We start from the raw sequence: 10,758 nt of genomic DNA on the forward strand, positions 1-10,758 counted from the left end.
AATTGTTCCCTTAAGGTTCTTGCTCCCAACCTTATCCTAGGTATTTATATCATTATTGGCAGAAAGGGTTTTTCAAAAAATGGTAGAACGGTTTCTTCAGAAAATGACAGAACGGATTCTTCCGAAAGTTGACTATTGATGTCCTCGTCATTTTTCTTTGAATTAAAACCACACAAGTTGTATCAGTTTTACTATCTAGTATTCGTTATACATACTCATTATTATTCTTTACACCAATTTAAGTTTTGAGGAGCCTTGTACGAAGTTTTTTTTAAAGTAATGATACCAATATATTTTTGTGACAATTCGTGTATCACATTAATGCATGCAATTTTAATGTTCGATGTTGATTTTAATTTTGCCGTTAAGGGGAGCTATATATTTTTGTTGACATCCAAATATTATTTTATTATTTTCTAATTTTAAATAAACCATTCTATTTTCTGAAATAATCTAAATATTTGATTTTCTACTATCTTGTGAGGAAACATTTATTATAGATACCATTTCAAACTATAAATATCTATTTCTAATAATAAAGATGTATTTCTATATATTTTCTTATATATTGTTAATTCTTGGATTTTTTACTATGAAATTTTTTATAGCATATATCATATCATATTATAAAGAGAAATTTCTTAAAGTCTTTGACTTTCTACTGATTAGTGGTTAAAGTTTTAGAGATATATCATTTCAAATTATAAAGATATTTTTCTAATTATAAAAATATATATTTATTTTCCTAAATAGTTTTGAATCTTTTGTTTTTCCACAATCTTATATATATTATATAAATATGCACATATACGTATGCTCACATAGGTATCCAAAAAACAAAAGTAGTCGAAGATTATTTGAATTATCATTTTCAACAATGGGCAGAATGTCATCGGTTTTGACAATCCTTTTCATCTTTCTATCTTCAGTCATGATCAACCATCTCCATGTGGCCAGCTCTACACAATGGTGTGTAGCAAGACTGACAGCAACGAATGCGCAATTGCAATCAAATATTAATTTTGGATGTAGTGAAGGAGTTGATTGTAGTCCAATCCAACCTGGTGGATCATGCTTTATTCCTAATACTCTTATAAATCATGCATCATTTGTGATGAACGCTTATTATCAGAGCCATGGTCGTACCAAAAAAGCTTGTAGTTTCAAAAAGACTGGCACATTTGCTGTTACGGATCCTAGTTTTGGTAGTTGTGTGTATGGATCTTAGAAATGTTTAATTGATTTTAATAATAAATATAAATGGTTGGGTATATAAAATCATGGTTTGGAAGTTTTTCTTACCCATTATTAATAATATATATATTTTTATTAACATATTTTGTATTGTTTAAAAAAATACAAACAAAGACTCATTAGTTGTTCCCGTAGAATGGATTGGATAGCAGATAGCATAGCATAGATCGTTGAAGACGTCAACTTCTAATCATTCCCTACACTCCTACAGTTTTGATCCCTTTCATTATAGCCAAAAGCTATGCCTTTCCCTTTTACAACATGTTGAGAAACAACCGGAATAAGCTCTGGCCTCAATATGGATATATGACCTTTAGGCTCTGAACCCTCTAGACTCTCTTATCTTATTAGCACTTAACAGATGTTAACGTGCTGCATTCTTTCAAGAATCACACTGCTGAAAATCTTGGTCTATCCGTGAGATTATTTATCCCAACTTGTTCTTCACCCAAAAAACCAAATAAAAGATATGAAACTAATTAACAACACCAGTTCACAATTGGCCTTCTCTTTAGCACCTCTATTTTTCCTTTTCTCTTCTCAGGGTTTTTATTTTCTTTTTATATTTTCTTCATATGACAATAGGACACTTCTCTTGCTCATGAAATTTTCTGTGGCATGAAGCATCCATTTTGGATATTCTCAGAATCAAAGAGAAATGTAGTTGATTCTCTGGATCAAAGGCCAGCTCAGTGACGAAATCCAACTCACTAAAACATTTCTACCCATTTTCATTATCATTCTTTTAGGGGTTTCAAAAAATAGTTAAAGTGATATGGCTGACTTTTAAGCATTGTAACATCCGCGAACCAAAATTGGGGATTTTGGGATGGGTGTCGATCGACACCAGTGTAGTGTCGATCGACACCAGCAATTTCTGGTTCGATCAGATTGTTTTAATTCGCGATTTTTGGGTTGGTTTGGTTTATTTGAGTTGTCCAAACCGAGTATATAAGGGGAGAAGCAAAAAAGTGAGGGGTTTAGAGTGTTTTAGTCGCCGTGGAGAGAAGAAAAAGAGAGAAAGGAGAGAAGTTGTGAGTTGAGAGGTTTTTTGCTGTTCTTGGTGGTTTTTGGTGAGATCTGTTCTTGTGGAGTGGAGATCTAAAGCTAAGGACGAAGGAGGAGCTTCCTAAGGTGTTGGATTCGTCATCTTTTGGTCAGAATCTTCCTGCAAAGAGGTGAGTGCATGACCATGGCTGATCTAACCCTGAGATCTCTTTATGTTTTGCTGGTTTGGTGTTGTTTTGGGGTTTTTCTTGTTGGTTGTGATTGATTTAGGGCCTCTAATGGTTCATGTGACTTTTGGGTGAGTTCTTGATGGATTGGAGATGGATTGGAATGGAGATTCGACGATCGGCTTCGAGCAGAACGTGTCTGCGGAGTCGGTGTTGATCGACACCAAGTTGGTGTCGGTCGACACCAACTTGCATGTTGTGTGGTTTCCTGGTTTGTTGTGTTTGTTTGTTGTTTGTTAAACATTGGAATCTCAGTTGCTTGTGTGTATAGCCCCCAGTAGATGAGAGGATTGCCTCACTAAGTATTTGAGATAATACTTACGCATCTCAATTTTTGTTTGTGGTGTGCAGGTATGTGACGTGGAATGATGGCAATGAGGAGGAAGATGATATAGGGTTTCCTTTGTGTGTTGGTGGTCTTTGTTATATTTTTTATGTTGGAACTTTGGATAGAGTTATGCTAGGTTGATGGATAGAATGGTTAGGAATGTTATTATATTGATGATATATTGGTTTTGCATTATTGGTATGTTTCCGCTGTGCACAATGGTTATTGCTGGTTTAATGATGTGGTTTGGTTGGTTTAATTAAGTAGTATGGGATACTTAATTATGTATATTATTATTATTATTAAAAAAAAACGGGTCGGGTTGTTTCAATTTGATACCACTTGTAACGCCCCGACCAACTACAGTAGTGTCGATCGACACCCATCCCCAAAATCGCCAATTTTGGTTCGCGGATGTTACAATTCTCTCCCACCAATATGGATTTTTCCTCAAATCCCGCAGCACTGTCCATCAGTCAAGGACCTTCGTGCAACCGTCACCACGGCCCGCACATCCTCCGATCAGACTGAACACTGTCAACCAAGGTTTTCCGTGCAACTGTCGCAACAGCCCGCACATCCACGTGACCCAACGGTCCACACAACCCTGACCCAAATAGTCAGCACAATACAAAAAGACGAGATCTATTCCGACCTCCGAGGTCGACATCCAGTCACTATGCTCATACCCACGTTCTAGACATTGTTTGCTCTCTCACTCACACATTCTCAGGTCGCAACCTTCGAACTACACCGCCTACACTCTCAGACTGTCGTCCTCGAGCCATACCGTCTCACTCTCGGATCGTCACCCTCGAGATCTCGGTACCCGGGGAACTACTCATCCCCTTCGTGGAACTAATCATCCCCTCGGAGAACTAATTATCCCATAGGAGATATCCCGTGCTTAAAGCATGAGTCAACATTAAAAAAAAAAAATTAATATAATAATAAAATTATTGTTATATTTTTTCAAAATGTTATTTTGTTTGAGATAATATTTACTTTTAATTTTTCTGTAAATCTATTAGTATTTTTGAATACTAATTATTTGAGAATCTTATAGTATTTTTTTTGACGTATATTACAGTTTTACACTATTTGTTTGTTGTATTTGCATCATTATTTTGTTAAATATGAAATAGTAATTTTAATATTATTATTGTGAACAAATAAAAATTATTTTTTATCATCTATATAAATTTAGTTTTATCAACCGGCCAATGTGAAAATTAAAACACATATTTTTTTATAGATTGAGTAATATATATTCGTTTTAAAAAATTCAAATCACAACATATGCAGAAAAAATTCTGCATTTTATTTATCATAAGTATGATAGGAGAATCATAATTTGAAATCTTAATAAAATCTTCAAAATTTAGTTATGAAAAATAATTATATTGTGTACTTGGATATAAAATCATAATTTTTGAAATTCTGATTTGTTTATATTTTTAAAAAAATTTTTTTAGTAATTTTCGTCCATAATTTTTTATTATTTTTCTAGATTTTTATTATATTTGACCTGTGAGCATCTTTTACTTTTTAAATAATTATCTTTATTTAATTAATTAACTAAGCTTAATTAAGTTTTTCTAATGGCAATTGAATGTATTTTTTTACACATTTTAAGGTTAGTTTCATATTTGTAATTCCAAATGACCATAACAAACCCTAATTTAACATTAATAAGATAGACGTAAAATGAGCAAATCAAACATTTCAAAAACTATGACAGCTAGCTTTTGTACCAAATATTAGGAGAGTTTCCCGCACTCTTGTGCAGGCAAAATTTTTTTAAAAATAATTGTTATCTATACATTTTTTGTGGTCAAATATATCATTAATTCAATTCTTTTATATGCTTATGTGGGCAAATATATTTTTAAATAATAGTTCAACTAATTTAACAAACCAAAAAGTAATTCATTATAAGATTAAAAAGGATCTCAACAAAAAATGTAAATAGAAAAAAAATTAACCAAAAGAGAAGCTATAATTTAATCGTCAATAATAAGAAAAGAAAGTAATTTTTTCTAATATAGACATAAAGTAACATATTTAGGGGAGTTACCCGCGAGCATACGCGAACAAATGTTTAAGCCTAACAAACCTGACTTCTAATGTTGTGATTGAGCGCCTCTATATTGATAGCTTAGTATCCAAGTCAAACTTTCATAATTATCTATAGAAATTTAACATTTCTAAAAATAGAATTTTCTCTAAAAAAAAATTTACAAAATATTTTAGTATTTAGTTTCTATTTTTTAATAATTTAAATGGGATACAATTATTTTTTTTTCGTTTTTTTCTAATTTTCGTTAAAAAAAATTATTCGTTTTTTAAGAAATTTTATTTTTAAAAGTGAAATAAAAATTAGTCTCTAAGAAATTTTAGTATATATACATTTTTAGTTGTTTTATTTGTTTATCCTCCTAATTATAATTGTTAGGACTTTTTGTCTTATTTAGAGTCTTTGTTCCTCATTTTGGTGATAGAGTATCTAGCCAGAAAAACAGGGGTTTTTCCGGAGATTTGTAGCAACCCTAAGAGATTTGGTCGAGATCACAAAATATTGTGTCATATCTTCAAATTAAATGGATATTTATAGTATATCCTCTCGAGATTTTCAGTTCATTCTATCCAAATCAAACCGTCATAATTATCTATAAAAATTAACCATTTTTGAAAATAGAATTTTTATTGAAACAAATATTTACAATAGATTCTAGTATTTACTTTCCATTTAAAAAAAAATGGGATATGTATATTTGATTTCCTTGTTTGTTTGTTTTTTAATTTTCATTTTAAAAAAAAAATTAAAGTGAAACAAATAGTCTGTAGAAATTTAATATTTTTAAAAACAGGGATATTCTCAAAGATATATTTGCAATATATTCTAGTATTTATCTTCTATTACTTTTAAATTTAAATGATATATAGAATTAAGATTTCTGATTTTTTTTTTATTAAACAAAATGGGAAATTTCCAATTTATTATATATTATTTATCCATCTAAAGCAATTTCAAATAAACAATAATTCTAAATTGTTAAAAAAAACTCTTCCTAATCTTCCTTAATCTCTTTCTTCCTTGAAAAATCTCTGAGATATGAATTCCTGAATTTAATTCATACCCTTTCTTCTTCTTTCTGTCAAGTTAAGAGAAAAAAATATCAGTCACAATTATTCTATATTTTTAAAAAAATAAACAGAATTATAATTGAAATTCCATCTTCTTTCTCTTTACTCGATAGGGGTAAATAATTTATTAGGTGATATGTAAATATTTTACACTCTTTCATCATGCATTCGGTCTCTTTTGCATAACATGCATATCTAGGAAGTCTTTGCATTGGTCTTGCATACATCTTGCATATTGAAGTTATTTCAGATACCTAGGAGACGTTGGAGCCACCAGTCGAGCCACCAGTTGAGCACCAGTCGAGCCATCAGTCGAGCCACCAGTGGAGCCACCAGTCCAGCCAGCCTCCCAGCGCATCATTCGAGCCACCTGGGCCGAACTACGTTGAGATTTCATTCCAGTCGACGCCCACTGACTCGATCGCACATATCAGGAAGGAAGACGGTCCGTCTCACACGCTTTAGGAGATTCCCAAACCGACTCTTTACCTTGTCGTTTTATGTTTTAGGGCTTTCCATGTTGAACTATATATACATTTTGTTAAGTCTTTGCCTAGGATACCTTTTATCTCGTATTTGTTCTTTTCCTTAAGGTTTACCTAGCCACCAAAAACGTTCTGAGACTTTGTAATTCGATATCTTTGAGTTTATTCAGTTTTTGCATTTGATTTCTTCTACAAAGTTGTTCATCCCATTTTTATCTATCTAATGATGCTTGATTCAATATTTTCTGAGTTTGTATCGTTGATGATGATTTCTAGATCCGAGTAGTGTTAGAGTTCTTGAGGATGAGATAGATTAGGTGGAGGATCTTAGTATGTAGAGTGTTTAAGCTTAGATTTGTATGATTCCCTTCTGGACTAGAGTTAGAAATACTAGTTTCTCTCTGATCAATTGGAACTAGGTCTTAGACATTTCCACACCTAAAAGGTGTTTGATGAAATGTTTGACCAACTAGTCCCAGAGACTTACGTTCCTAGCCTAAGATATTAGTTGTCTAGGATGTTTGTTGACGTGAATGAAATTGTTTGTCATGCATACTCGACCATGTTTCTCTAGAGAGAGCTAGGTATGGAAGTGGTTGAGTCTGAGTAGCTTCTATCAAGAGATTCGATTTGCTAAGTCGTGATGTTCATTGTTTAGGGATAGTTTGCTTGTGGCATGTTAAACACTCTGTAGACTAGGATACTCCACCGACATCAATTACTCCCATCCTTAGGAATTCTATCTTTTTGATTGATATTGCATTTCTGAGACCGTTTCTGAACCTGCTATCTAGTTCATGCTTAGAATCGTTTTTGCTTTTTACTCATACTTACTTCTTGTCATACATTTTCGTTTCTAGTTCTGTAGTCCATTTCCGTTTTGCATTTTCATCATTCTAGGATTGTTAGAACAACATTCTTTTGAATTTCATTATATTCAGTTTTATAGATCTACAATTATGATCATGCATGAATTTACCTGAAAAAAGAAGATTATTAGGTTATTTCAAATTACCAAGAATAAAATAAAATATAGAGAACAACAAAACATACATGTTTTAAAAGATGGAATACTCCATTCCCGCTCCAGCCACGGACTACTACTGGGACCAGGCTAGACAAGTTCAAGTCGCGACCTGCTTTTCGAACCACTTCTTGAACCTTGCCTTCATCCTCGCCTATGGCTCCCAAGTCTGCTCCTCAACACCATCACAGTCCCAAAGGACTCTTATCAAAGGAATTTTCTTGTTCCGAAGTTCCTTGATCCTCCCCTCGAGCACCCTCACTGGTCTCGCCTCCAAAGTCATGTTAGGCTGAAGATCCTCACGAATCTTAGCCAACAACCGATCATCCTCACAGAGACACTTCCGCAACATAGACACATGGAAAACCTTGTGAAAAGAACGCATAACCTCAGGTAACTTGAGTCTATACGCCACTGGTCCAACACACTCAATCACTCTGAACGGACCCATATACCTCGGACTCAACTTAGTCTCAGTCAATGACCTGTTCGGACCCCGCAACATGGCCATCTTGAGGTACACTCAATTTCCAACCTGAAACTCAAGATCTATCCTCCTCCTATCGGCATGAATCCTCTACCGATCCTGAGCTTCCTTCATGTTCAGCTTGAGAACCCGAATCTTCTCTGAGGTCTCGTGAACAAAATCTGCCCCGTAAATGCTCCTCTCCCCCACCTGAGTCCAGCATAACGGTGTACGACACGACCTCCCATACAAAGCCTGATAAGGAGCCATCCTAGTACTCGCCTAGTAATTGTTGTTTTATGGAAACTCTACCAAGCTCAAGTGATCTGCCCAATGGCCACCCCAATCCAACACTTGATGCATCTGTATAAACCACATAGGGTTCTCCCTGCTCAGGCAAAGCCAACACTAAAGTAGTAGTCAACATCTCCTTGAGACTTGCAAAGCCTTCCTCACAGTCCTGTGACCAAACAAAAGGAACATCCTTCCCTGTCAACTTAGTCAATGGTCGTGCTCTGCTCGCAAACCCCTGCACAAACCTCCTGTAGTAACCTGCCAGATCAAGGAAACTCCTGATCTTTGTGGCACTCTACGGTCTAGGCCAATCTCTGATAGCCTTAATCTTCTCCGGATCTACAGAAACCCCATCTGCAGACACAATATGACCCAGAAAACCTATCTCACGCTGCCAAAAACTGCACTTGCTCAACTTAGAAAACAACTTCTGCTCTCGCAGCTTCTCCAGAACTGCCCTCAAATGCACTGCATGCTCTTCAGGACTCTTAGAATAAACCAGGATCTCGTCAATGAAAATGATGACAGACACGTCCAGAAACTCCTGAAACACGCTGTACATCAATCTCATAAACGTTGTTGGTGTGTTAGTCAACCCAAACGGTATCACCACAAACTCATAATGCCCATACCTTGTCCTGAAAGCAGTCTTCCTCACATCTGCCACATCTATCGGGATCTGATGATAACCCGACGCCAGATCTATCTTGGAGGACCAAGTAGCACCTTTCAACTGATCCAACAACTCATCGATCGTGGGAAGAGGGTACTTGTTCTTCACAGTGACCCGATTGAGACCCCTGTAATCAATACACAAGCGGAAACTCCCATCCTTCTTCTTAACAAATAACACCGGCGCTCCCCACGGTGATACACTAGGACGGATGAATCCCTTGCTCAACAAGTCCTATAACTACTTCTTCAGCTCTGCCATCTCTGTTGGAGCCATCCTGTAAGGAACCATGGATAACAGTGTCGTCCCCGGTTCCAACTCAATTGTAAAAGGATCAGACCGAGATGGTGCTAATCCCTGCAATGAGTAGAACACATCCTCAAACTCCTCCACAACCTGAATACCACTAACCGTAGACCTCTCCACTGACTCTGGCATATATATAGCAACCAAATAAGCTTCACAACCCTTCTCGATCATCTTCCCAGCCTGAATGGCCGAGATCACGAGACTCCCCGAAGTCGATCTAATCCCCTGAAACACCAACTTTCCTCCTGAACGCTCAAACTCCACTCTACCCCGATGACAATCCAGATGAACCATATGCCGATGCAACCAGTCCATCCCCAAGATAACATCATACAGCTCCACTGGGCTGATAAGAAAATCCGCAGGCCAAGACTCTCCCGCGATCTGAATATCAATACCCCTCGCTCGACCAATGACTCTCAGAAACTTGTCTCCAGCAACTCTGACAACTCCCGCACGCTCCCCGGGATCTCCCAAGATACCCGCACACTCTGCACACTCTGGGGTAATGAAGCTATGATTAGTTCTAAAATCAAACATAACATGGGACTTAAACCCGCCCACCAACAATGAACCTACACAAACCTCATGTGTTCAGAACCTAACATTTTATCACATGCAAACATAAAATCTGAACTTACTAAGAATTCACTAGGAAAGAGTACCCGAAATTATACATGTGATCGCACCGGCACTGGTTCCACCAGCCTCCGCAGTCCTGTAAACACGTGGCACCTGCTCAATCCGTGCCACCTGCTGCCCTCCCGGCTGCACATGCAATGATAGCACACTCGAGCTGCTGCCGACTAAGCACTCCTCTTGGGACAGCTAGCAACCTTGTGATCCTTGCTCCCACAACCGAAGCAACTCGCACCACTCGGCCTCTACAGTAAACCCTCAAATCATCACGTAGGGCCCTCAAAAACCTCCTGATCTGAGCCTCCTCAGACTCCATATCCCGACACCCATACCTCAGAAGTCGACTGAACTCCAAGTCAAGCTCCCGCACTGACCGAGTCTCCAGAGCTAGCTGAAGGAAATGCACCTCCAACCTATCTAGTGCCTCTCTAGGAAAATACTTGCGGTTGAACTCCAAGACGAAGTCAGCCCAAGACATCTCCCTCTGCACTCTCCTAGCTGCAACAGAACTCCACTACACCTGAGCATCACCAATCATATGATGGACCCGTATGTCCACCCAAAACTCCTCAGGACATCTCAGAGTCTGGAAGTTACGTTCCACTCTCATCCTCCACGCATCTGCAACAGTAGGATCAATACCTCCTGAATACTGCTCTGTACCAATACGACTCATCTCTCTCAGCATGCTGATATAACGAGAATGAACCCCTGCATCCGCAGCCACTGGCTGCTGCACCCCCGTTGCCACTGGCGGCACTATTGGTGCCTGAGCCAGTACCACAGCCGGTAACCGCACTAAAACCTGTGTCAGAAAACCCGCAAGGTCGACACGAGGGACTCCACCCACTGGGACTCCCACACCTGGGGCTCTAACATCACCGGCTACTGGAGCATCAACATC

At 37.2% G+C, this 10,758-nt stretch overlaps 1 pseudogene across 1 annotated transcript; it reads left to right on the top strand.

Moving 5' to 3' along the window:
* The first annotated feature begins 819 nt into the window (after positions 1-819).
* On the top strand, positions 820-1,333 carry LOC104736949 (major pollen allergen Ole e 10 pseudogene; annotated as a pseudogene). Its single transcript, XR_015577609.1, has one exon. The product of XR_015577609.1 is annotated as a major pollen allergen Ole e 10 pseudogene (transcript).
* The last annotated feature ends 9,425 nt before the right edge of the window (positions 1,334-10,758 follow it).

This window comes from Camelina sativa, chromosome 13 (genome assembly GCF_030686135.1).
Source record: "Camelina sativa cultivar CO46 ecotype springtype chromosome 13, ASM3068613v1".
NCBI lineage: Eukaryota > Viridiplantae > Streptophyta > Magnoliopsida > Brassicales > Brassicaceae > Camelina > Camelina sativa.